The sequence below is a fragment of the Mus musculus genome, chromosome X, assembly GCF_000001635.26.
Source record: "Mus musculus strain C57BL/6J chromosome X, GRCm38.p6 C57BL/6J".
Lineage (NCBI taxonomy): Eukaryota > Metazoa > Chordata > Mammalia > Rodentia > Muridae > Mus > Mus musculus.
Genome location: NC_000086.7, coordinates 13,233,304 through 13,258,883, shown reverse-complemented (window position 1 = coordinate 13,258,883; position 25,580 = coordinate 13,233,304). Strand labels below are relative to the sequence as shown.

General features: G+C 46.3%; 1 long non-coding RNA gene and 1 pseudogene across 2 annotated transcripts, besides 1 other annotated feature; one reads left to right on the top strand and one right to left on the bottom strand.

Annotated features, from left to right (window-relative positions):
* The first annotated feature begins 11,150 nt into the window (after positions 1–11,150).
* On the top strand, positions 11,151–24,243 carry 2010308F09Rik (RIKEN cDNA 2010308F09 gene). Of its 2 annotated transcripts, none has more exons than NR_045429.1 (3): positions 11,151–11,379; positions 23,385–23,466; positions 23,937–24,243. It is a non-coding gene; the product is annotated as an RIKEN cDNA 2010308F09 gene (long non-coding RNA). The 2 variants fall into 2 exon arrangements; NR_045430.1 differs by lacking the exon at positions 11,151–11,379 and adding an exon at positions 22,601–22,683.
* Positions 14,891–18,053: an enhancer, noted in NCBI's record as "VISTA enhancer mm1613". NCBI's record gives its function as "enhancer in: somite[5/7] | limb[6/7]" and the evidence as "EXISTENCE:transgenic organism evidence [ECO:0001131][PMID:17130149]".
* Gm16481 (predicted gene 16481) lies at positions 19,334–20,557 on the bottom strand (annotated as a pseudogene).
* Positions 24,244–25,580: the final 1,337 nt, after the last annotated feature.

Genomic DNA, 25,580 nt, shown 5'->3' with positions numbered 1-25,580 from the left:
TCGCCCACATCAACACCTGATCCGGTCGATCCCCAGTGGAGATGGACACAATACCTCGTGGTGATGAGACCACAACCTCAATCACCTGTGTGTCCATCTGGGGAGTCAATATGAGAGTCAAGTTTTCACTAACTTCCCTCTGTTAGGCAATGATTTCCACGCCCTTATAGGAATCTGATTCACCTGCTCAAACACCTGCAGTGGATATCCTGTTTGTTGTTGTGCAAATCTACCTTGATCAAGCAGCATATTTCTATCCCATGCAAATTCAGCTTGATCAGTGAAAATAGGACATCCCAGCAAGGAGAATCTATCCTCTTTCCAGACCTCCGGACAGAAGGTCTGCCCATAGATGGCTGCCGAGGAGGCATAGGGAGGGGGAGCAGAAGCTAATTCACCTCCTCCTCCGCCTCGACTCTGTTGTCCTGTCCTTTCTGTCCACCTGATAACACTGTGTCTCCTTTCTTTTTCCTTTTTCTTTTTAAGCCCTTTTCCTCTTCTGACATACTTTCTTGTTGCTCTGTAAGGATTTTCTGACCTGTCTTGACTGCCTCTACACACAGTTTCAAACAGTAACAGAGTCCATATATCAGAACAAACAAGACCAAAACTATCAGACCTACCCACAAAGGGTCAACGGGAGAAAAAAGCATAACTACACAGCGAGGATCTATTGATCACTACACTGAGGTTATCATAGTTCCTTAATCTGTCCTGAAACCCATGAACCTTATCTTGTCCCAAAGCCAGGAACCTATCTTTACCTTGTGCCTGCTTCCTGGCAACTTTATACTTGCCTCTATTTTATCCGAGGTCCTTCCCAAACTCCTGGGTTACTTTGTGCCTACTTCCTGGCAACTTTATGCTCACCTCTATTTTATCCGAGGTCCTTCCCAAACTCCTGGGGTCGCAAATTTCACTCACCGTGAACTTACCCTGCGGGCAACCACTGACTGCTGAAAGTTCTGAACTCGGTGGGGGAGTCGGTTCCCCGTACGGGCCACCAATTGTCACGCCCGCTCTCGACCAGCAAGAACGACGCGACCACCAGTCCTTCTAACAGCAGTTTATTCCGTCTTCATCTTTCTTCTTTCTCTTCATCAGTACCGTTCCCCAGCTGAAGAGTTCTGAATCCACGCCGGATCCTTCTCAACAGTCTGTTTCACGGGAACACTTTATTAACCCCTTCTTCCCCGTTATGCAGTTCTGAATCCTCCCTGTAGCAGGGGGTCTTCGCTCATGCCTGAAGACGTTTCTTGTCCCAGGTTTTCTCGTCCCGGGATTTCTCGTCCCGGGTCTTCTCGTCCCGTCCCGGGTCTCAGCACCACTTGTTGCGCGCGCCCAACTGGCCAGGAAGAACGACGCTGCAACAGGATCCTTCTGCACACGTTTATTCAGTCCTGTTTCTTCTTTCTCTATATCTCCCTTGTTCATATCTCCCTTGTTTTTATATCTCCCCCCTAATAGTAATCCTCCCTCGAATAATAATCCTCTCACTCCTTTTATACTCTCTCTCATCCACGCACCGCAGGCCACGCCCCCTCGCCAGTCGTGAGGCTTCAGCTAATCAGGGCAGCAGGGGCAAATCTCCACCAAATTGGATTCACCTGTATCCTGGTACACCTGCGCAGCACTCAAGATGTTTGTGTCTTATATGAGGAAGTCAGGTGCAAGTCATATGACTTAGCTGCAGTCCCTGGCGCCTTTGGGACTGCCGCCACACCCGCTCCCCACACCTGGTCTTAAAAAAAAAAAACCTAAAAACTAGTCTTAGCCTCTTGTTCTCCTACTCTCATTTTTTTCACTCTCCTTCTCCCCCTCCTTTCCCCCTCCTCTCTCCACGTGTCCATGGCCGGCCTCCCCTTTTCTACCTTCTCTCTTTGTCTCTGCCTTTCTACAATAAAGCTCTAAAACTATGAAAAAAATGAAAAAAACCTAATTAATTAGATAAATAAATAACAAAAATTATCTAGAGCCTTTAAATGCAATGTAGCCCATGGCCCCAGGTTCGTTGGCTTTGTAGGTCTTCTTGTGGTGTCCTTCATCCCTCCAGCTTGCTCACTTCTATCCCTCATTCTTCCACAAGACTCCCTGAACTCCGCCTGATGCTTGGCTGTGGACCTGTGCATCTGCCTCCATCCACAGCTGCATGACGCCTCTCAGGAGACAATTATGCTAGACTTCTGTCTACAAGCAGAGTAAAATATCATCAAGAATGTCAGGGGTTGGCTCTCTCCCAGGGGGTGGGTCTCCAGGTGGAGCAGTCATTGGTTGGCTGTTCCCTCAGTCTCTGCTCCGTCTTTATCCCAGCACATCTTGTAGGCAAGATAAATATTGGATTGAAGGTTTTGTGGGTGGTGTGATACCCTGCCCAGTCCCTCCTCTGGAGGTCCTGCCTGGCTACAGTAGGTGGCCACTTCAGTCTCTATATACCCCCTCTGGTAGGAATCTCAGCTAGGGTCACTCCCATAGACTCCCAGTCTCCTCTCGCATCCCAGGCCTCTATCTAGTCACCAGAGATTGCTCCCCTCTTGCCTGCTGATTTCCATTCTCACTCCTAGGTCCTGCCCCCTCCCCACACCTGATCACCTTCTTCGTTGCCCTCCTCACCCCCTCTCTCATCTATCCAGTTCCCTCCATCTATTCACTGCTGCCGCTGCCAATAACTATTTACTTTGCCCTTCTGAATGAGATTCATTCACCCTTCCTTGGGCCCTCCTTATTACCCAGAGTATTAGTCAGGGTCCTCTAGACTCACAGAACTTATGGGTAGTCTCTGTATAGTAAGGGAATTTGTTGATGACTTACAGTCTACAGTCCAACTCCCAACAATGCTCAGTAGCTGCTGTGAATGGAAGTCCAAGGACCTAGCAGTCCCACAAGGCAAGCAGGCGAAGGAGAAAGAGAGTAAATCTTCCTTCTTCTAATGTGCTTATGTAGGTCTCCAGCAGAAGGTGTAGCCCAGATTAAAGGTGTGTGCCACCACACCTGGATCTGGGACTTGCTTTGTCCCAGATGACCTTGAACTCAGAGATCTCCCTGTCTTCTGGGTTTCATAGCCACTATGCCTCAAGATCTCCATGCCAAGATCCAGGTCAGAAACTTCTATCTCCCAGCGTCCAGATCAGCATCACAGGTGAGCCTTCCAATTCTGGATTGTAGTTCATTCCAGATACAGTCAAGTTGACATCCAGGAATAGCCACTACACCCAGTTTCTTTGGGTCTGTGGATTGTAGCATGGTTAACCTGCCTTTAATGGCAGGAAAATCTCCTTGTTTGGTAGTTAATTGAACATCACAACCTTGTCTTATTTCTTGACCTCATCATAAGAACAAGTAGAAAATATTCCTCTAAGGTCCTTCGGTTTTCAGTTTGAGATCCTAGCACCAGGATAGCTGTAAGCACCTTTGCCCTCTCTAAGTTCTTCCCATGTGGAGCCCCTTGGCAACATGGACAATAGAGTTGGTATTATACATGATTTTTCAGAAAGCCTTGAAAAAAAAAAGATTTTATTTTTGTTTTTGAAACAGGGTCTTCCTTATCTCATGCTGGTCTTGAACTCCTGATCTCCCTGATTTCATCGCCTGGGTGCTAAGATAGGACATATGTGCCAAGATACTCAGCCAAAAAATATTTATTTGTTTGTTTTGGAGATGGGGGTCTTACAGTGTGGTCCTGCTGGCCTACAATTCCTGATCTTTTACCTCAGCCTCCAGAGTGCTGTGATGACAGGCTTCTTCAGTCATTACTCCTGTCTAACAAAAACAGCCTCTGAGACTAACCGGAAACAGATCAGGACTACTTAATGTTCATGTCAAGGGTGTCAGGAAAGCCTGGAGGTGCATGTTGTCAGGTCTGCCACTACTACCATGGCTGGAATTGACAGGCTGTATTTTTTGCCTGTTCACAGACAAGGATAGGACACCCTATCTAGTTAGCTAGGGTGGAATTCAATACAACATGAATGGAGCTCTTTTCAATCTCATGAGCTACCTGACTCCAGGCTACTCAGTTTCATGACTTCAAAGTCATAGCTCACTCATCAGGTAAGTTTTCTGAGTGCTTTTGCTCAAGCATGGTGTAAGAGAAGAAACCATCTCCTGTATCAGTCTTTTAGGAAGCCTTGACATCTAGACAGAATCTTTGTATCTTATCAGCTCTTCTAAGAAATCACCTGGTCTTTTCTTCTGAGAATCAGGAGATCTCTGGAATGTTGTATGTATGTGTGACTCCGTGACCCTGACTCATTTAACCTGTCTGGTTGTTCAGCTACAAGCCTGTTTGTTTTGTCGTAAGAAACATTGGCCCACTGAAAACTCAGCAAGAACATGATGGCTCTGTTTCAGTCATCTTTGTAGCTCAAGGAATCTTAGGCAACAAGCCCAGACGGTCAATTTGCACAATTCTATAAGTGAGTCTCAAAAAAAAACATGTGACTGTTCTAAGCCTCCAGAAACATCTGATTCTTGGAAAGGGATTTTAACAAATAGTACTTACACTGTATAAAGCACTGGGAAATGTAGCTGTGGTACCCTCACTAGCTGGGGAATACTTCTAAGGTTCCATCAGTGCTGTCTTCTAGAATGCTACAACTGCTCCATCCCTAAGCTACCTTATAGAATGACTCTTTTTCAAGGGCCATGGTCCTTATCACTTCTTTCTGTATCACCACTTTGTGTTCTATGGACTCATAACCAAAGACCTTATGCTGCTTTGAGTGAAATTGGCTCCCACAGGCTCATATGTTTGAATGTTAAATGAGTCAGGGTCGCAGAGTCATACATACATAGATAGAACTATTTTGGGAAGGAGTGGGGGAAGGGCCTTGGAGGATATATGTCACTGTAAATGGGCTTTGAGGTTTCAAAAGACTAGCACCATTCCCACAATAGCTCTCTGCCTCCTACTTGCAGATCTAGATGAGAGCTCTCAGCTGCTCCTGCCACTGTGCCTTTGTTCTACCATCATGGACATGGACTCTGACCCTCTGAAAGTGTAAGCCTAGTTAAAAGCCCCACACTCACATGCCTCTTTTCTTGTTGTTGTTGATGTTGTTGTTGTTTCTTTGTTCATTTGGTTAGTTGGTTTGGTTTGGCTTTTGGTTTTTTTTTTTGGGAGGGGGGTTGGGGTTTTCAAGACAGGGTTTCTTTGTATAATAACATGTCCTGGAACTCACTCTATAGACCAGACTGGCCTTGAACTCAAAGATCCACTTGTCTGCCTCCCAAATGTTGACCCATCACACCTACCTAAACACTTTTATAAGTTGCTTGGGTCATGGTGTTTTATCACAGCAATAGAAAAGCACCTAAGACAGGCCTCAAGTTCTAAATGCCAAGCGTGTTCAGAGTTTTATGGGGTTTGTTGTTGTTGATGGTGGTGGTGGTGGTTTTGTTTTGTTTTGTTTTGTTTTGTTTTGTTTATTTTTGTTTTGGGTTTTTTTTTTGAGACGGGATCTTACTATGTATCCCTGGCTGGCCACAAACTAAGAGATCTGCCTGCCTCTACCTCCTGATGGTGGGAACTAAAAGCATCTCACTGTGTCTGTCCTGTCTGTCTAAGTCCTAATGGTCCTTCATGCTAAGTATCTTGAGATGGATTGGCACATCCACATGGGAAATGTTCATTTGGAACTACAGTGTTGGTGTATTTGTAAGTAAGCACATCAGGGATTGTATTAGATGCCAGGTAGGTATCTATTTCTAGGTCAAAGTCCCTCTGTATTAATTCTCTTTGTATTGCTGTGATGAAACATAATGACCCAGGCAATTTGTAGAATTTATAGAAGAAAGGATTTATTTAAGCTTATGGTTCCAGAGGAATAGGAGGAGTCCTTTATCATCACAGTGGGAAAGCGTGGCTGAAGGCAGGCATGAGGGTTTGAGTAGCATGCTGACAACTCACATCTTAAATCACAAGCTCAGAACAGAAAGCTCACTGGGAATGGCGCATGGCTTTTAAAATCTCCAAACCTACTCCCAGAGACACACTTCATCCAGCAAGGCCACACCTCCTACCCCTCTCCAACCAGCACCACCAACTAAGAATAAAGTCTTCAAATGCCTGAGTCCTTGGGGCACATCTCATTTACACCACCGTGCCCTTTAAAATGTGGTAGCTTAAAACAATTCATTTACTACTCTCCACAGGTTAGAGGATGACATCGGCCCAGCTGAGCTCCTAAATTTGCCTGTGATGAGATGGTGGATGAGACTGGGCTCCATGACAACCTTTTGTTGTCTAAGCTGGACTGGCTGGCAGACACATGTAGGATTCCTTGTGTACTAGAAGCATTAGGGCAGTCGTGTTACTCCCCTATCCTTCTCCACCCCACCCACCTCCCCTCTCAGTCTCCTTGCTTTTGATTTGTTTTGTTTTTGTTTTTGTTTTTTTAAGGCAAGCTGTCACTGGGCTGGTCCCACATCATAGCAATCCCCCTGCCTGGGTTCATAGTGATTAGTGATCACTGGTGTGAGCACCATGCCCAGTTTAAAGAATTCTTCCCAGCCAGCATGTATTTCTTCAGAAAAAAAAAAGTCCTCTTTTTTAAATCCATGGATAAGCCCAATCCCAGTCTACCCTCAGTCATGCCCTGTCTTAAGCCACTAGTGCCATGGTTATCTTTAAGAAGGCCACAGATTGGGCTGGTGAGATGGCTCAGTGGGTAAGAGCACCCGACTGCTCTTCCGAAGGTCTGGAGTTCAAATCCCAGCAACCACATGGTGGCTCACAACCATCTGTAAGAAGATCTGACTCCCTCTTCTGGAGTGTCTGAAGACAGCTACAGTGTACTTACATATAATAAATAAATAAATCTTTAAAAAAAAAAAAAAAAGAAGGCCACAGATTGTGAAGTTAGCAAAACAAAAAGAGCTGCTGAGTGCCAGCACTGAGCCCGGAGTGCTCTGAGTAACAACACCTATGACAATCTCCAAGCCAACTATGTGGCAGCCCTGTCTGTATCCATAGCACTTTGAAGTTTTCTCCAAGTTGGAGGGGGGGGGGGAGGCGTGGCAGTCCAAGCTCCAAACCACAGAATTCAAAGTAGTATTTACACACACACACCCAGTATATATCTGACTCTCGCCTGCTTGTTGACTTCTTCTTCTGTTTTTTTACTTTATGTGTATGTGCATTTTGCCTGGATGCATGTCTGTGCACCACACGTATATCTAGTACCTGCAGGGGCCAGAAGATGTGTTGGATCCTCTAGAACTGGGCTTAGAGATGGTTGTTCCCTGCCAAATGAGTCCTGAGAATCAAACCCCAGTCCTCTGGAAGAACAGCCACTGCTCTTAACTAGTGAGCCATCTCTTTAACCCTTCATTGGCATCTTTATATTGAATTATATCAAACTTGAGTTGTGGTTGGTGATAATTGAAATATTGATGTTTATGTGAGGAGTCCAGAGCATTCTGTGTGGGTTCAGGACTGTGCTGTCTACATCAGTTGAAACCTATAGCCTGATTGATGGTCAGTAAGACAAGGTAGGGATTTCCCTGCAAGAAATTTTGTACTTAAAAACCAAAATCCACCCGGTGTGGTGGCACACGCCTTTAATCCCAGCTCTCTGGAAGGCAAAGGCAGGCAGATTTCTGAGTTCAAGGCCAGCCTGGTCTACAGAGTGAGTTCCAGGACAGCCAGAGCTACACAAAGAAACCCTGTCTCAAAAAAACAAAAAAGACCAAAATCCAGAGGACCATGAAGTGATTTAACATTTTCACAGAACTGGAAATTTTGCAAGAAAGAAAGAAAGAAAGAAAGAAAGAAAGAAAGAAAGAGAGAGAGAGAGAGAGAGAGAGAGAGAGAGAGAGAGAGAGAAAGAAAGAAAGAAAGAAAGAAAGAAAGAAAGAAAGAAAGAAAGAAAGAAAGAAAGAAAGAATTAAAACAAAACAAAACCGCCAGGCAGTGGTGGCACACACCTTTAATCCAAGCACTTGGGAGGCAGAGGCAGGGGGATTTCTGAGTTTGAGGCCAGCCTGGTCTACAAAGTGAGTTCCAGGACAGCCAGGGCTACACAAACCCTATCTCAAAAAACAAAAACAAAAAAAAAAAACCCAAACAAACAAAAAGGCCAGAGTTCTGAGGCCAGCCCAATCAACAGAACAAGTTCTAGGACAGCCAGAATTACACAGAGAAATCCTGTCTCAAAAACAAAAACAAATCACTGATCCACATCAATGGCCAGTTTATCAGCCTTGCTGACTGAGTTGGTAACCTCTGAGGCCATTGTCCACATATATCTGCTTTTACTCTGCCCTTTCCTTCCAGAAGGTAGTTCCCAAAGGCAATAGTGATGGCAGCTGTGCTCCCGGGAGGGAGGCAAATGACCAGCTTGTGATGCCCATTGGTTCCTAGCCCTAGCATCATAGCAACATGACTGCCAGGGCCTCTACCACACTCCTCAGTAAACCCCAGAGGGACTGAGCCTCTTACTTACCACCCTTGTGTGAAGCAAAAATCTTTGCCATGGCTCCTAGCCTAATGTTAGACACCTCTGTGAGGTAACAATATCAGGGAAGCAAATTAATGTTAGTGACTTCTAGCATTCCAGCTGAGAAAATAGGGTCTAGCAACACAGGTTATGAGAACTATTCTAGTCGGCATCTTTCTTTTCCCTTCCTTCCTTCCTTCCTTCCTTCCTTCCTTCCTTCCTTCCTTCCTTCCTTCCCTCCCTCCCTCCCTCCCTCCCTCCTTTCTTCCTTCTGCCCTTCCTTATTTTTCCTGGTACTGGAACAGAATCTAACGCCTCACACATGGTAAGCAAGCACTGAACCAGCAGCCTTCTCTTCTCTTCTCTTCTCTTCTCTTCTCTTCTCTTCTCTTCTCTTCTCTTCTCTTCTTTATTATCTTTAATGGTGGCTGGGTGTGTGTGTACACCACAGCACATGTATTGAGGTCAGAGGACAACTTACAAAGTCAGTTCTCTTCTTCCAAGCTCACATTATTAAGCTTGCAGACCAAATGCCTTTACCTGCTAAGACATTTCACAGTGCTCCACTATGTTCATAGCAGCCTTATTTATAATAGCCAGAAGCTGGAAAGAACCCAGATGCCCCTCAACAGAGGAATGGATACAGAAAATGTGGTACATCTACACAATGGAGTACTACTCAGCTATTAAAAAGAATGAATTTATGAAATTCCTAGCCAAATGGATGGACCTGGAGGGCATCATCCTGAGTGAGGTAACACATTCACAAAGGAACTCACACAATATGTACTCACTGATAAGTGGATATTAGCCCAAAACCTAGGATACCCAAGATATAAGATACAATTTCCTAAGCACATGAAACTCAAGAAAAATGAAGACTGAAGTGTGGACACTATGCCCCTCCTTAGAAGTGGGAACAAAACACCCTTGGAAGGAGTTACAGAGACAAAGTTTGGAGCTGAGATGAAAGGATGGACCATGTAGAGACTGCCTTATCCAGGGATCCACCCCATAATCAGCATCCAAACGCTGACACCATTGCATACACTAGCAAGATTTTATCGAAAAGACCCAGATGTAGCTGTCTCTTGTGAGACTATGCCGGGGCCTAGCAAACACAGAAGTGGATGCCCACAGTCAGCTAATGGATGGATCACAGGGCTCCCAATGGAGGAGCTAGAGAAAGTACCCAAGGAGCTAAAGGGATCTGCAACCCTATAGGTGGATCAACATTATGAACTAACCAGTACCCCGGAGCTCTTGACTCTAGCTGCATATGTATCAAAAGATGGCCTAGTCGGCCATCACTGGAAAGAGAGGCCCATTGGACACACAAACTTTATATGCCCCAGAACAGGGGAACGCCAGGGCCAAAAAGGGGGAGTGGGCGGGTAGGGGAGTGGGGGTGGGTGGGTATGGGGGACTTTTGGTATAGCATTGGAAATGTAAATGAGCTAAGTACCTAATAAAAAATGGAAAGAAAAAAAAAGACATTTCACAGGTCCTCTTTCCTATCTTTTCTTCTCCTTTCCTTTTCTCTTCTTTTCTCTTCAAGACAGGGTTTCTCTGTGTAGCCCCAGCTATCCTAGAACTCATTCTGTAGACCAGGCTGGCCTTGAACTCAGAGATCCAGCAGTGCTGCCTCCCAAGTGCTGGGATCAAAGGCATGTGCCACCACTGCCTAGGTCGGGCTCTCTTTTTTTCTTTCTTTTTATGACTAAAGTTGACAGTGGGGTATGCCTTTAATTCCAGCATTCCTAGGCAGAGGCAGGAGAATCTCTGTGAGTACCAGGCCAGCATGGTCTACTTGGCAAATTCCAGGTCAGCCAGAGCTATGTAGTGAGATCCTGTTTAAAAATTAATGAATAAAAATATAGTAGCAGGGAAGGGTATAGAGGACTTTCAGGATATCATTTGAAATGTAAATGAAGAAAATATCTAATAAAAAATATAGTAGCAAAAACAAAAAAAGAAAATAAGCATTTAAATGTTTAAATATTACAAAGCCACTAAAATTGAAGAAGGCTTGGGAAAATTCCTGTGGTATCTTAAGTAAAAAACAGATCACAAGAGAGCATTGCCTTCAGGGTTAGATGGATCATGTGTGAATATTTGCACAGAAAATATGCTAGAGGGAGCCTGTCAACATGTTGACATGTGACTCAGGACCTCTTCCTGAGTTAAGGCCTCTCCCCTAGTCTTAGTGATTTCTACCATGTAGACCTTATACAGTTTCTTACATATGTTCTTGTGGCACTGAAATCCCTCAATCTGCTTTTCTGGCCCATGGACCACTCTCAGAGCAAGCAAGGACTGTTCCTAGTAGACCAATGGACCCAAGTGGGTACTTTGAGCATGTCCCAGTTTAGTTTCTCAGAACATCACCAACTGAGAAGTGTGAGTGGAGGAAGATGACAGTATTCTGGAATGCTCTCTTCAAAGCCAGGATATAAGAGCTGAGCAGGCAAGCTGCTTCCATAACTTCCCAATGGTTCTGATCCCTTGATGCTCTCCAGGGGATTGGGCATATATGTTCAAATGGCTGCTATTTGAGTGTGGCTAGCATGACCCTTGAGATTTTGAAAATTAATAGTTAGTCATCACTGAGAACCTTGACTCCCTATAGGGATGAAGTAATGTGATAAGAGCAGAAAGTAATGACTGGAGGTGGCAACGACTCAGTCACCAGGTCAGTGTCAGAGACCAGAGTGCACAGTCTGGTAGTAGAAATGAAGGATTTACAGCTTCAAACCACAATTCCACTGGGCCCAAGAGGCTGGACTTCAGGGAAGATTCTAGGTATCTTTCATGTGAAGAGACTAAGCCTGGGAGAGGGAGTTGGGGCCCATCTGTGAAGACTTGTGGCTCTTGGTCATTCATTGAGAGCTACTGGATCATCTGATTGATGGAAGGACCACCAGCATTACTAAAATGAAAAGTGGTAAGACCTGGGTTGGAAGTGTGGCTCAGTGATCGAGTGCTTGCTCATCATATAGAAGACCCTGAGTTCTAGATCCAGCGGGGGGGGGGGGGGTAAGTGATGCTGTTTGAGTTGATGTGGAAAGCAGTAATTAGGGGCAGGGAGTCCTGAGAGTCCCAGGGCTTCTGGGGTGATAGGCCAAGAACAGAGGTCATGGTTGAGTGGTAGGGAATGGTTGCGTGGTAGGATGTGAAATCTGGGAGAGATAGGGGTGAGTAGGAAGAGTAGAGAAGCCTGCATCTTTCAGAAGATCCCTGAGGTGGCCAGCCTGAGAGACTGTTTGGGTGACTCCATTCACCAAGACCACAAATACATGAGGAAGACCTCTGTGGGAGGACATAACAAGCTATCAGGGCTTGCTAACCTAAGAAGCCTGGAGACATGCCAGTGGGAAAGTGCAGCAGGCATTAGGAAAGGGGTGAGAAGCAACTAACTAATCACTTAGTTGCCAGATGGAAGAAGCCCAAAATTCATTCATAGATGCAGAATACTTCACCAGAGGCACTTATTTGTACCTCATATTTTGAGGCTGGTACTAATAACTAAGCTCAATGGATCCAAACTGGTCAGTGAGGGTAGTAGGAGAACTGGAAATCATGGTATAAATAATTAAAAAAAAAAAAAAACCCTGGATATTAGCGTTCCCCAGAAGAGGGTTTGAACTCAGGGCTCAAAATACAAAAATGGAATGCAGGAGGATGGGGAGAGGGCTTAGTCAGTAAAGCCTTTGCTGGGCAAGCATGAGGACCTGAGTTCAGATTCCCGGTACCCAAGGAAAGCCCAGGAGTGCTGTAGAGGACGGTGGAGAAGCAGAGACAGGGCGATCCCTCGCAGTCATGTGCTCTCCAACCTAGAGAGCTGATGATGTCCAGATTTCCTCAGAGAGACCATGTCTCCGGAAAAAAAAAAGTGGACAGTAAACGGGGAAATATGACACTAACATCTGGCCTCCACATGCACACACATGAACACGCACATAATATGCAACAGTGTCTATGGAGACAGCAAGCCACACGGAACCAGTGCCAAAGTGACATCATTTCAAAGTCAAGGGCCAAGTAAGTAGTTGCTAGATACAGACTTGCAAAAGTGCCGTGCGGGGTCTCACCAAATGAAAGCCAGGAATGAGCCAGAGAGTGAGAAGAGCAAGAGAAGTAAGGAGACTTGGGGTGAAGGGATTGCACCCCCATGTAGGAAGCTACAACCTCTAAGCCAACACCTAATAAGGGATCTGGGCCCAAGGCCATCTCCTCACCCCACAGCACCACCCAAGTCCTCAAAGCAGGACCTGGTAAAAGGACTTCCTTGAAGCTACCTTATTTTGTGGACAGGTCCCAGGGAATAGGAATGAGGGACAAGAAAGAGTTTGACAGGGAGGGTGGGACAGCTGACGCCAGTGCATCATCACTGTAGGTGACCAGACATTCAGAGACACCACACCGTATAAATGTGTCTCGGAGTTGGTGGCCTAGGTTAGAAGTGAAGTTGATGGCAGAGCAACTGCTGAGGACACAAGAGATCAAGCCCCATCCCCAGTGTAGGACGCATAATTACCCTCTGTAGGGAGAAGGACACTGTTTACCCAAGGCTCTGACAACAGGCCCTCCAAGACTGCCCTCAGGGTGTTTGCACAAATGTCAAAATGCTCCAGTGGGTCCTCATAGTCCTCCCACCACAGAGGCCCTAGGGCTAGAGACTTGTTCACTTGGGAGAGGGAAGTGCTGTAGTCCCCAGCTCCTCCACACCCACACTGGAGAAAGTAAAACCCACCTCCTGCACTGAGGTCTACTCCAGATGGAGCTTCTAAAGGGAAAAGACACATGGCTAATTGCCACGATGGCCAAAGACAGTGCTGCTATGCTGGGATCAGCCTTACTCGGAACCCACGAGGGAAAAGATGCCTGAATGCTTCCTCAGCCCCACAGGAGAGACAGTCCACTTAGGGCCTTCAGAGACTGTCCAAGAGGACTTGCCACGGTGGATGAGGAAGAAACCAAAACATAAAGAGGCAGAACAATAAGAAGCCGTGCTCATGCCTCTGTTTTTAAGATGGGGGGGGGGACCCCAGGGGTGAGAATTTCTGAAGAGTCCATGGCAATGTCCTGATTCACCTTCAGAGAGAGACCTGCCAGGCTCAGAGAGAACCACTGTAAAAGATGCCTGGCTAGCCCTGCCCACCCTCCACCCGCCTCTCCCTCGAGAACTTGGGGAGCAGGAAGTACAAGGTGGAGAAATTGACAGGAAGCCACACCCACTTCCTGCTGGATGATACCAAATCCAAGTGGATGTGAGCTAGAGAGGGGAGAGATAGGAAGATTCTCTTGGACAGGCTGTTCTAATTATGGAAGGGGGCTGTGTTGGTGACTTTCGGGGCCCTATCAGAGTTTTCATGGGGTTACTGGGTGTAGCTAGCAGCACCTGGCTTCCATCCCCAGAACCACAAAATACAGTACTGCTGACCAAACTGAAAAGGCACGCTATCTGTTGGAATATTTATTGAGGAATGGGGTTTACTTATCCAATGTAGAAGCCAAGATTCCTCAGAGAAACACAGGCAGTAAAAGTTATGTACATGTTAGTTGGCTCATACATATAACACTGCAGGCTGACAAGTCCCCAGATTTGCACTGTGCTTTGTGGGAGAGTCAGTGACATAGTGCTAACCCAAGTCCAAAGGTTTGAGCTACAGGAGAGTTAGTGTCCTGGTTCCAGCCTCAGTCCAAAGGTCTGAGACCTACAAGAGCAAATAGTGTGATACCAGTCCAAATGACAGCAAACTGGAGACCTAGGGAGAGCTGATGCTTCAGTGTGAGTCTGAAATCAGGAGCAAAATAAGACAAATATACTCCTCCCAGCTCAAAGACAGGAAGAAGGAATTGCTTTTAAGGGTATAGGGCATGTCAGCTTTTTTTACTGTAATGAAGCTCTCAATTGATTGGATGAGGTCTTCCCACATTGAGAAAGCCAATTTGCTTAATTTAACTTTTTTGGGGGGCGGGGTTTCAAGACAGAGTTTCCCTGTGTATCCCTGGCTGTCCTGGAACTCGCTCGGTAGACCAGGCTGGCCTCGAACTCAGAAATCCACCCGCCTCTGCCTCCCGAGTGCTGGAATTAAAGGTGTGTGCTACCACTGCCTAGCAATTGCTTAATTTAAATCTATTAATTTAAATGTTAATATTATCAAAAGATGCCTTCAGAGAAACACTTAAGATAATGTTTGGCCAAATATTTGGGTACTCTATGGCTCAGACAAGTTTACACAAAATTATTATATCCAGTTTAAGGCCACTGAGTAGATTTTATTTTTTTTAATAACAGGTTTTCTCTCTCTGTGTGTGTGTGTGAGAGAGAGAGAGAGAGAGAGAGAGAGAGAGAGGGAGACAGAGAAAATATGTGTGTATGAGACTGTGTGTGAGAGAGAGAAACAGAGACAGAGAGAGAAAGAGCGACAGAGACAGAAAATGTGTGTGTATGAGACGGTGTGTGTGTCTGTGTGTCTGTTTGTGTTTGTGTGTGTGTGTGTGTGTGTGAGAGAGAGAGAGAGAGAGAGAGAGAGAGAGAGAGAGAGCAAGTAAGGCATCCAGGATAATTTACAGAAGTCAGTTGGTTCTCTCCTTCCACCATGTGAGTCCTGAGAATCAAAGTGAAGCAGTTGAGCTTGGCAGCAAATAACACCTTTACAGGCTGAGCCATCTCACCGTCTCACCGTCCCAACTGAATGGACTTGAATGGGAACAGTGTCTTCATTATTTACCGGTCAGACATAAACAGCATCCGGATCCGGTTACATCCTTAAAAACTAGCACTCTTACTCTTGCCCACCTTGCCCCTACCCTTCACTCTGTGGGCAGCCTTCTGTCTTCCTCCTTTTTAGTGGCGCGTTTTTAATAAGGCTAGCATAGAACTCAAACTCTCCTTTCTCGGTGTTAGGATTACAAGTGTGCGCCACCACACCCAGCTTCGTCTTCTGTTTTACTTAGTGCCTTCCTGGTTCTCTGTATGAGGCTCTGCCCTCTAATCTACAGGCAACCCTAGAGCAATGTCCCCATAGTCCTAACCTTAATGACTCCGGATGGCCGTGGAGTCAGCTCCAGCAGCACTCTCTCCCACTGGCTGAGAGTGGCCATACCCTTTCCTAAAACAGCTCAGAGATTACTTTAACATTCAAGCAGCAATCCATCAGAGAGATCCCAGTCTGCATTCTAGTGGCTTAGCTGGCATGTGACAACCCAAGGAAACTAACTAGGTCATGTTTTTCGTTTTCCTACACAGCTTAAACCAAGATTCCAAAAGGCTTTCTTTGTACCCAGTAGCTCCAGCAGTTGCAAATCCTCTCCAGGAGTTCCTTCAAGCCAGAATCTTTTTGGCCTCATCCGTTTCAGGCTGGAGAGAGGAAAGAAATATTTATGAGACTTGGTCTCCGCCTTGGGGAGAAATAAACCCATAATCACTACTGTGTTCTGAGACTTGAGGATCGAGAGGAACAAAGGGCATGAGTGTGCGCATGTGCGCAGCTCCACCCCTGCCCCCAACATTCCCCCAAGGGGGGCACAAATCCCTCCCCCACTGCACAGCCCTGGATCTGAGTTCTGCCTGAGTGACTGAGGGAGGACTCTCAGCAGACTGTTGGAGGCGGGAAAAGCCAGGCAGGGACATGGTTTCTGCGTGTAGACTCAGCCTGATCTCACCAGGAACTCAGGACTAGACCCTGCGTCCCAGCATCTCCTCGACTCCATCTTAAGAGTTTCGGCGTGTTGCCGGCTCCTGAACACAACTTCCTGATATACTTAGGATTTTTGGCTTTATACTTTCAAGGGAGTTCAACCACTTTCTTTCTGATCTTGTTACTGTGTCTCGTTTGCATATGTAGGTTCTAATAGCGCCATCAAAATGAACTGGGCAGGAGAGGCACCCTGGGATACTCTGCCGCGCCGCAGCGGCAGCGGCAGCTGCACAGGAAAAGTGGTGGGTAGCAAAGTCGAGCAAGATCTTAGCTGGAGACAAAGCTGGACAGGATGGTGAGAAGGCTAAAACAAGATCTCACTATATAGGCCAGGCTAGGCTCAAACTCGTGTTCCTCCTGCCTGCCTTTGCGTCTGAGTGCTCGAATTACAGGCATGTACCGCCATGCCTGGCTTGTTACTCCATTTCTTTCTTTTAATTTAAAAAAAAAAAAAAAGCTCGTGTGTCTCTTTTCCTGCGTGATGAGGGAGTGGGTGGGGGAGGGCATGTGGAGATCAAAGAACACAGCTTTGTGCAGTCGGCTTTCTCCTTTATGTCGGTTTCAGGTCGTCGTTTGCACTATGAGAGCTTTATCCACTGAAATATCTGGCTGGCCCTTGATATTCTGTTTCTTAGTGCTGTTATTTTACACCCAGAAGATTGTCCCTTTCATCTAATTTTCCAAATTCGCCAGCAGATTGCTCACAGCGATCGCATGTGCTTTTCCAATGTCTTCTAAGTACCGCTTTCCTCCCCGCGGTGCTGCCTGCCATCCATCTTGTGGTGCTGGGGCTGCGGGGATGACTTCCTGGCCATGCTTTGGAATGCCAGCCTAAATAAGCATATTGTCCCTTTACCGATAAGGTAGGAAGGGTTTACCAGTTACAGGGAGGAAGCCAGGGGTCTCACGGCTTGTAAAGGACATTTAATTTAGTTCTTTCTCCGACAGGAAATATAAGTCTGCAGAAAATACTGCCTGGTTTTGTCATTGCCTGGCTTAAAATGTCCCCCTCGCACTGAATCCAAATTACTTGGCCAGACTCACAGGATCCTAAGGAATTGGCCATCCATAAATCACCGCCCGGTGTGGAACTTAGAGCTAGCAAGAATGCCAGAGGCAAGGGCACTCTGCAAGGGAAGGGTGCCTCCACTGAGCCCAGAAGTGAGACTAAGGCAAGTGAGGTGAGCTGCATGCTAATGTGTAAAGCACAGCTGCAGACACAAACAAGCTGCAGGGCTTTTGAAGTTGTTCTCAACCTGGGGGGGGGGGGGAGACCCCTTTGGAGACCCTTTTATAAGAGTCGTCCAAGAGTATCGGAAAACACAGATGCTTACACTACAATTCATAACGGTAGCAAATTTGCAGTTATGAAGCGGCAACAAAAATAATGTTATACTTCTTGGTCACCACAACGTGAAGAATGTATTGAAGAGTGTCAGCATTAGAAAGGGCAGTTAGACCAGTTCCAGGAGCCAGGAAACATTGGCAAGTGGGGAGGGGAAGATAGGAGAGTGAGTTTTAGGCAACAGAAACTGCTAAGTGGTATGCAAATACGATAGCTCCAAGGCTGGGGGCTAGAAGCACAACAGGATCCTGACTAGATCCTAGAGGCCATTTTCTTAGCGCTGAGACTTGAGAAAAGAGAGGATCTGCCTGCTGGTCCCTCCTGCCTACCAGGAGTTAAATTCATCAGGAATAAACGGGAAATTAGAGAGATTTAACAAAATTAACTGATGGTCTTTCATAGGATACAGTTTTGGGGGCTGAGGACGTAGCGCAGTAGTAACACTGAGGTTTGGTCGGTTTCTATGTATTGTAATGCTAAATACTTCCCTCCCAGGCCCACTTGCTCCAAGGAGAATCTGCACTTTGACCCAAGTGACACTATGTAACCTTACTCCACCACCACCACCACCACCACCACCACCAAGTTATCCCTAATTGGTGAATAAAGATGCCTACAGCCTATAGCTGGGCAGAACTGAGATAGGCGGGGCTTGGGGTCGGAGGGGAACCACAAGGAAGAGGAAGAGGAGGAGGAGGAGGAGGAGGAGAAGGGTTAAGTGAGTTGTAAAGATCAGCCCATCAGAGCCTGGCAAATTATACTTTAGAGATTCTAATAGCTTAAAGGGTAGATATCTGCCCAATGCTAGTGCTGGTTAAGGCTTGCTATAAATATAAAAGGTGTGTGCTTCTTATCTGGGAATTGAATTATCAAAAGTGGGGTAGAAACCCCAATTGAGATTAAGTATTTTCTACAATAGTATAGTTATGCATATTTTCTTTTGTTTTGTGGCGCTACCAATTAGTGAATCAACCCCAGGGCCTCACACACTAACCATACACTACCACTGAGCTATACCCCAGATTCAAGAATGTTGTGTGTGTGTGTGTGTGTGTGTGTGTGTGTGTGTGTGTGTGTGTGTGTGTGTGTAGGGGGGCACTATGACTTCCTATATCTTTCCCCCACCCCCGAAAACAGGGTTTCTTTGTGTAACTGCTCTGGCTGTCCCGGAACTTGCTTTGTAGATCAGGCTGGCCTTGAATTCACAGAGATCCGCCCGCCTCTGCCTCCCAAGTGCTGGGCTTAAGGGTATGAACCTCCACACCTGGCATATCCTCTTTCTTTATTGGATACTTTGTAGATGACACACAGAGGTACACTATTAAATAAATATTAAAATACTGACCCGGACTAAGGCCCTGGCCCAGCACTCCAAACCAGAAGCCATAATGAATAGGAGTGATAGGCTGGCGGTATTCCTCCAACATCATCAAAATTAAGCTCTTGAATCCTTCCAGGGCCTGATCATGGCTTGGGTCCTTTGGGTTAACCCTGGTACCCCTAGCTGTATCTCTCAGAGCAAGGTAACCAGCAAGGATCTGGAGGGAACAGCCAGCTGAGTACAGACAAACAGAACCAAAAGGAAGGAGGGTGGGACATGGACAGGTGCTGTCCTGCTGGAGAAATGATGCAACGAAGAACCAAAAGGAAGGAGGGTGGGACATGGACAGGTGCTGTCCTGCTGGGGATATGATGCAACGAAGGCAGGCTGAGGGGAAAGGCTGGGGGCATTATTGCAGCAATGCGGGAGTACAGCCCCAGGGTCCTATCCTGAGTGACTGGCCAGGTGTCAGCTGGCCTGGCTGTCTTCAGTCGGCATTCCTAATCCAAGCCTGGCAGAAGGCTCATACGTTCTAAGTCCTCTTGGCAAGCTAGGGCTCCTCATCTACCAGCTTGGACTTGAGGTACTCTTTGTAGGCCAGGATATCATATCGCCAGGCCACTTGGTGATTGTCTGCTTCTCACAGACCCAAATGTCCTGCGTAACCTGCTGGATGAGTCTGAAATCATGGCTGACTAGCATCATGCCACTCTCAAACTCACTTAGAGCATCTGCCAGGGCATCAGTAGTCTCCATGTCCAGGTGATTGGTACGCTCACCCAGAAAAAAAGCACGTGAGGGTTCTGCCAGGGCAGCCAGGCCAGCCACACTCTGCCCATCTCACAGGTTCTAGATTGGGCTCACCTTCGTTTCCTCATGAGGCTGTCTCTCTACGATCTTCCTTATCTCTTCCATCTCCTTGATCTCTGGGTAGCACTTCATCATGTCCTCCAATGGCGAAAGGTTCAGGACCAGCTGCTCCTGTAAGTGGTGATGCCCTATTGTAACATGAAAATGCTTCCAGCTCATTCCAACTTCGGGCAGTAGCTCTCCAGTTAGCAGAACAGTGGAGTTCCCTGCACTGTTGGGTCCTTCCAGAGCCACTCCTGTGTCAGGTCAATGCCAGATTCCAGATTACTATAGATGGAATTACATACTGAACATACCCATATGATACTTCAGTTTCTTGTGTATGTGGATGATATTGGTGCAGACCTCATTCAGAAAGCCTGGCAATGGGACATAAGGACCAGAATGTACTTGAACGTTTCTCTTCCAGCCACACACAAGCATTCAGGTCCAGGTGGTTACTAGGCTCGTCCAGAAGCAGCATGAAGAACCAAAGAAAGAAGGCTCTGGCAAGAACACCTCTCGTCTGCCAGCCACCACTGAAGTCTTGCAGCTTCCTTCACTGCAGGGCAGGTGTGAAACCCAATCCGTGGAAGACCCTTGAGGTCCCCATCTCAGCTTTGTCGGCATCCAGCTCTTCCAGCTGCCCATTGAGTTCCATGAACATCTCATGCTCCACATCCTCACGAGCTAACTAAGCCCTGGGCCTCCCTCTCCAGGTGAGTTAGAGGTTGATAATGTGAACGTTACTGCCAGTACTGCTGGGGTGAGAGGCCAGGATGCAGCTTGAGAGCAGCAGCTTTCTTCAGCAAATCCACTTCTCCATCACCCTGCCATTGGCTTCTTCATTTTTCTCCTTTGCCACCTGAGGTTCTGTGACAACATCTTCTTCATGTTCCTTTCAGGACCACTCATCTCTAGACCTTTCTCATCTTCTCAAACTTACACTGTCTCCACCACTTCCAATTCCTTTCTCCTCCATGCCAACCGCTGCTCTCCAGTCTGTCTTTATGAAACTGTCTATTCAAGGAACCTCAGTTAAGTCAATATTTGTCTTCAATATATATCCATGGCATGGGAAATATGGCTTCCCTTCCTTTTTAAGGCTAGATAAAATGGGGTGTCATGGTGCACAGCTTTAATCCCAGCACTCAGGAGGCAGAGGCCAGCCTGATCTACAGAGTGAGTTCCAGGACAGCCAAGGCTCTACACACACACACACACACACACACACACACACACAAAACCCCTGTCTCAAAAAACTAAATAATAATAATAATAAAGTATGTAAAGGACTGGAAATGTTTTTCAGTTGGTAGAGCATACAAAGTTTTGGGTTCCCTCTGCAGCACCCCGTTATTGGGTATAGTGGTCCACACCTGTAAAGCTAACACTTGGGAACTGGGGGCAGGATAATCAGCAGTTCAAGACTGGCCTCCAGCTACATAATGAGTTTGAGACTAGCATGGGTTACTCTACTCAAAAGAAAAAAAAGTTAGACAGACAGGTAAAGTAATAGCAGCTACTCAGGAGAATTGGAAAGTCAAGGAATGTCTGGATTATATAACAAGTTAAAAGCCAACCTATGCCATTTAGTAAGACAGAAAAGAAGGGGGGCAGAGGTGTATGGCTCAGTGGTCGAGCACTTGCCTAGCATGCATAATAAGAAACTGGGTTTGATCCCCAGTACCACACACACAAAGGCTAAAATGAAAATTTTCACATTTTAATAGTTTAAACATTTGATAAAAGTTTAAAAAATTATATGTATTTTACCACAATAAGAAACAACATTTAGCCAGGCAGTGGTGGCTCACGCCTTTAATCCCAGCACTTGGAAGGCAGAGGCAGGTGGATTTCTGAGTTCGAGGCCAGCCTGGTCTACAGAGTGAGTTCCAGGACAGCCGGGGCTACACAGAGAAACCCTGTCTCGAAAAACCAAACCAAAAAAAGAAAAAAAGAAAGAAAGAAAGAAAGAAAGAAAGAAAGAAAGAAAGAAAGAAAGAAAGAAAGAAAGAAAGAAAGAAAGAAAGAAACAACATTTAGGGCTGTGACTAGAGTTGAGTGGCTGATTGCTGGCTTAGCATGTGTGAGGCCCCAAGTTCAGTTCCACAGTTCCAACACACATGCACACACACACACAAAGAGAAATTTTAAACAGTAATTGTTTTTATTGAGAATATATGTACATATCCTTACAGATATAAGCCAGAGTGAGCTATGGTCATTTCCAGATGGTGGAATCACAAAGAATGGTCTGTATTGCACATTTCCACATTCCCAGAATGTCTGATGGTGAACATGGACTCTTGTATTCATAAAATGATTAGAGATGGAAAAAAAAATCAGGCGAGGGGATTAGCATGAGAAGCCCATGGGCCCTCCATGTCCTGGAGGGTTTTCCATCCTCACTAGAGGGGTTTGCTTTCCCATATGTCCCCTGGGGAGAGAGCTAAGAGTGAATGGGGAGCAGAGGGAAGGGTAGGGTTCTGGGGATGCCGATAGCAGTTTTCCTTATGAGACCAAAGAGAACCTGGAGCTAGCTGGTACCAGAGCAGGACTACCCAGTCTCCACTCTCCCTAACCCTCACCCGCACCCCTACAGCCTGAAGGAGGCTGAAGTGGTGACTGAGGGCACCACAGCTAAGATTCACACAACAGGAGCCCTGAGACACAGGCCTGGAGGGTGGCACGGTGGCCTCTCCACCCTATTATCAAGGATCCATCTAGACAGTCAGTGTGTCTGCTGGGAAAAGCCAACATGGTGCAGGGGGCTGAGAGGGAATTGGCATCGGAAATGTTTGTTCCTCTGCTTTGCTCCCAGGTTGCTAGGGTAACATCCATAAACAATGCCTGCCTTCTGCACTTCATTACTGATTAATGAGAGCCAGCTTTATGCTTGACAATCATTGGGCAGGACCCAGGCAGCTCCCCTGCTTCTCCTAACAGAGGCCTCAAAGCTCTGTGCTCTATCCACTCTCCTTACACAAAGTGGTTAGTTGAGGCCTTTTCCTCTCCTGTGGCCTGGTGAGCTGGCCCAGCCTTGTCACTCAGCTATCTGGAGTCATGAGTGTCTCCACCCAAGTATAGGTCCTTCCTGAAGCTGACATCTAAGTGGCAGTGTGCTTGCTGAGATCGGACCTCAGAGTCTGTCTCACTTGTCTAGGCCTTTCTGGTGTTTGGTTTGGTTTGGCTTTTCTGGGTTTTGCTGTTGTTGTTGTTTTTTCATGTTTTGTTTTGTTTTATTTGTTCTGTTATGTTTTATTTTGGTTGGTTGGTTTTGTTGTTGTTATTGTTTGTTTGTTTCTTTACGGAGACAGAGTTTCTCTGTGTAATAGGCCCGGCTGGCTGTCCTGGACTTGCTTTGTAGATTCCCCTGCCTCTGCCTCCCCATCCCAAGTGCTGGGACTAAACCCGTGCCCCACCATGCCTGGCTTTTGACATTTGTTTGTGGGCTTTTTGTTGTTTTGGTTTCTTGAGACAGGGTTTTATATACCTCAGGGCTGGCCCACAGCAGGACATCTTATGAATTTCTGATGCTCCTGCTTCTACTTCTTGAGTTCTAGGATTAAAAGTGTGCACTATTTCACCCAGTTTATGAAATACTGGGGACCAAAGCCAGGGTCTATTTGCATCCTACTCAACTCCCTATTAACCCTGAGCACTCTGAGCCCCCTTAGGCCTTTCTAGATGTCCCTGATCTCACATGCTCTCTCTCTCTCCCACAGACAAGGCATCCTCAGAGACTGTGCTCCATACCAGTTGTTCCTGAAAAAAACTCTTTGGCTGAGTGCTCACCACATAGCTGAGGTTGGTCTCAAACTCATGGCTATCCTCCTGCCTCGGATCCTCCAGTGCCTTCATTACAGGCATGTGCCACATGGCACAACTTGGCCGGTTGTTTTGTTTTGATTTTGGTACTGGGGATTGAGCCCACAGCTTTGCGATGCTAGGCAAGTAATCTCTCTATTCTTTTCTTTTTTATGGATATGTGTGGGTACCTGTGTAAGTATGTGTGTGTGTGTGCAGGAGCAAGCAAAGGTCAGAAGAGAGCACCAGATCCCCTGGAACTGGAGTTCCAGGCAGCTGCAAGCTGACGTTTTGGTGCTGGGAATAGACTCTGGAACGTGTGCAAGAGCAGTACATACTCTTAATGGCTGAGCTCTCTTTAGTCCCCTGCTTGGATTTTTTAAAGACTAATTTTATTAGAGAATACATTACTTTCTTTCAGACCTATGAGGATATGCCTTTTGCAAAGTATTTCCTTTATCCCTCTCCAGAAGAGAACAGGAAACAGAAGTGGGGCCTGATACAGAACTGCAACTCCTATTAATGGCCGTGAAGTGCCCAGGATGTCATAAAATCAACCCAGTCTTCAGCCATAAACAAAGGGCAGTCTCGTGTGCTGGCTGCTGTACTGCCCTGTCAGCCTACAGAAGAAAAAGCAAGGCTGTCTGCGCCTGCAGGACACAGCACTCAAAGCACCTTGGTTGAAGATGAGTGGGGAATTATCCCAATAAATACATCATGAATTTAAAAAGAACAGCATTGCTTCAAATGAGATAAATTTTAAATATATATTTTGGTGAATTTGGGGTTTGGTTTTATTTGGGGGGGGGTGGTTTTAATTTTGATATGGCGCCTGAGTACCAGAACATCAACCTAAAAACAAGGGCAAGTTCCTTTCCATAGGCCACAATGCCCACCTTTTCCCATTAAGAGCCCTCACATTCCAAGTAAAGTATCATGGAAGACCAAATGACTTCTCTCTGTGTGTATGTGTGGTGCTAGGAATAGAACCCAGAACTCAAGCATGTTAGGCAAGCGCTCTACCACTGAAACAGCAATAGACATCCCTACATGATCGCCCTCGTCTCTGCCTTCCTCATCACCAGTCCTGCAGCTTAGAGTTTCCCAGCCTCCTAGCAGTTGGAGATGAGCGCTGACATGTCAGTGAAGGGTTCTGGATAGGCTTTCCTGGACAGGCCTTTTGCTGTGTGTCATGTACATTAATTTGGTGAATTGATGTGGTGGTGGGAATGAGAACACCCTCCATAGGTTCATATGTTTGAATGCTTGGTCCCCCATTTGCGGTCCAAAAGACTCAAATGGTCCCTAGTGTGGTCTCTGCCTCCTGCTTTTGCTTAAAGATGTGACTGGCGCTCCTACTCTGCCACCATGAACTCCTGAATCATGAATCCCCTGAAATCAGAAATCCCAAATAAATTATTTCTTCTTCTCCTTCTCCTCCTTCTTTCCTTCCTTTCTTCCTTCTTCTCCTTTCTTGTGAGCGTGGGGTGGGCTGGGTTGTGGCTGTCCTAAAACTATATAGACTTTGAATTCCCAGAGATTAGCCTGTCAATGCCTCCCATATGCTAGATTAAAGTCATGTGCTACAATACCTCCCTGATCTCCTTCTTGGTTCTGATATCTTATCACAGTAACAGAAGTCTTGTACTGTTTGAGCTCACTGACAAGCTGGCTCTGGAAGTCGGATTGAACCCTCCATTTTAGAGCCAAGCAGACCCATTTCAGACTCATATTATGTCAAGTGTCCTCCAAGACCCCTTGTCTGGAGATTTAGCTTAGCCCCCTAAATCTGTGATAGGGAGGAAAGAGAACAGAAAAATAGGCCAAGAGTAAAGCCAGCATGTCCTTGAAGGCAGTTAGGAGGTAAGCCGTTTCCATCCAAGGTTTGCCCCATGGGAAGCTCAATCCCCATAAGAAAGCACAGTTGGGAACTCCAGCTGGCTGCCTCCCCTCCCAAGGTGGATTTCTGCTGGGGTTTGTTGTCCTGTCTGATTATAGGGAGGGGTGTCACTGTATATAGCTCTGACTGGCTTGGAACTCTCTGTGTAGACCAGCCTGGCATAGAACTTACAGAGAGGCACCCCCTGCCTTCTGAGTGCAGGAATTAATAGCAA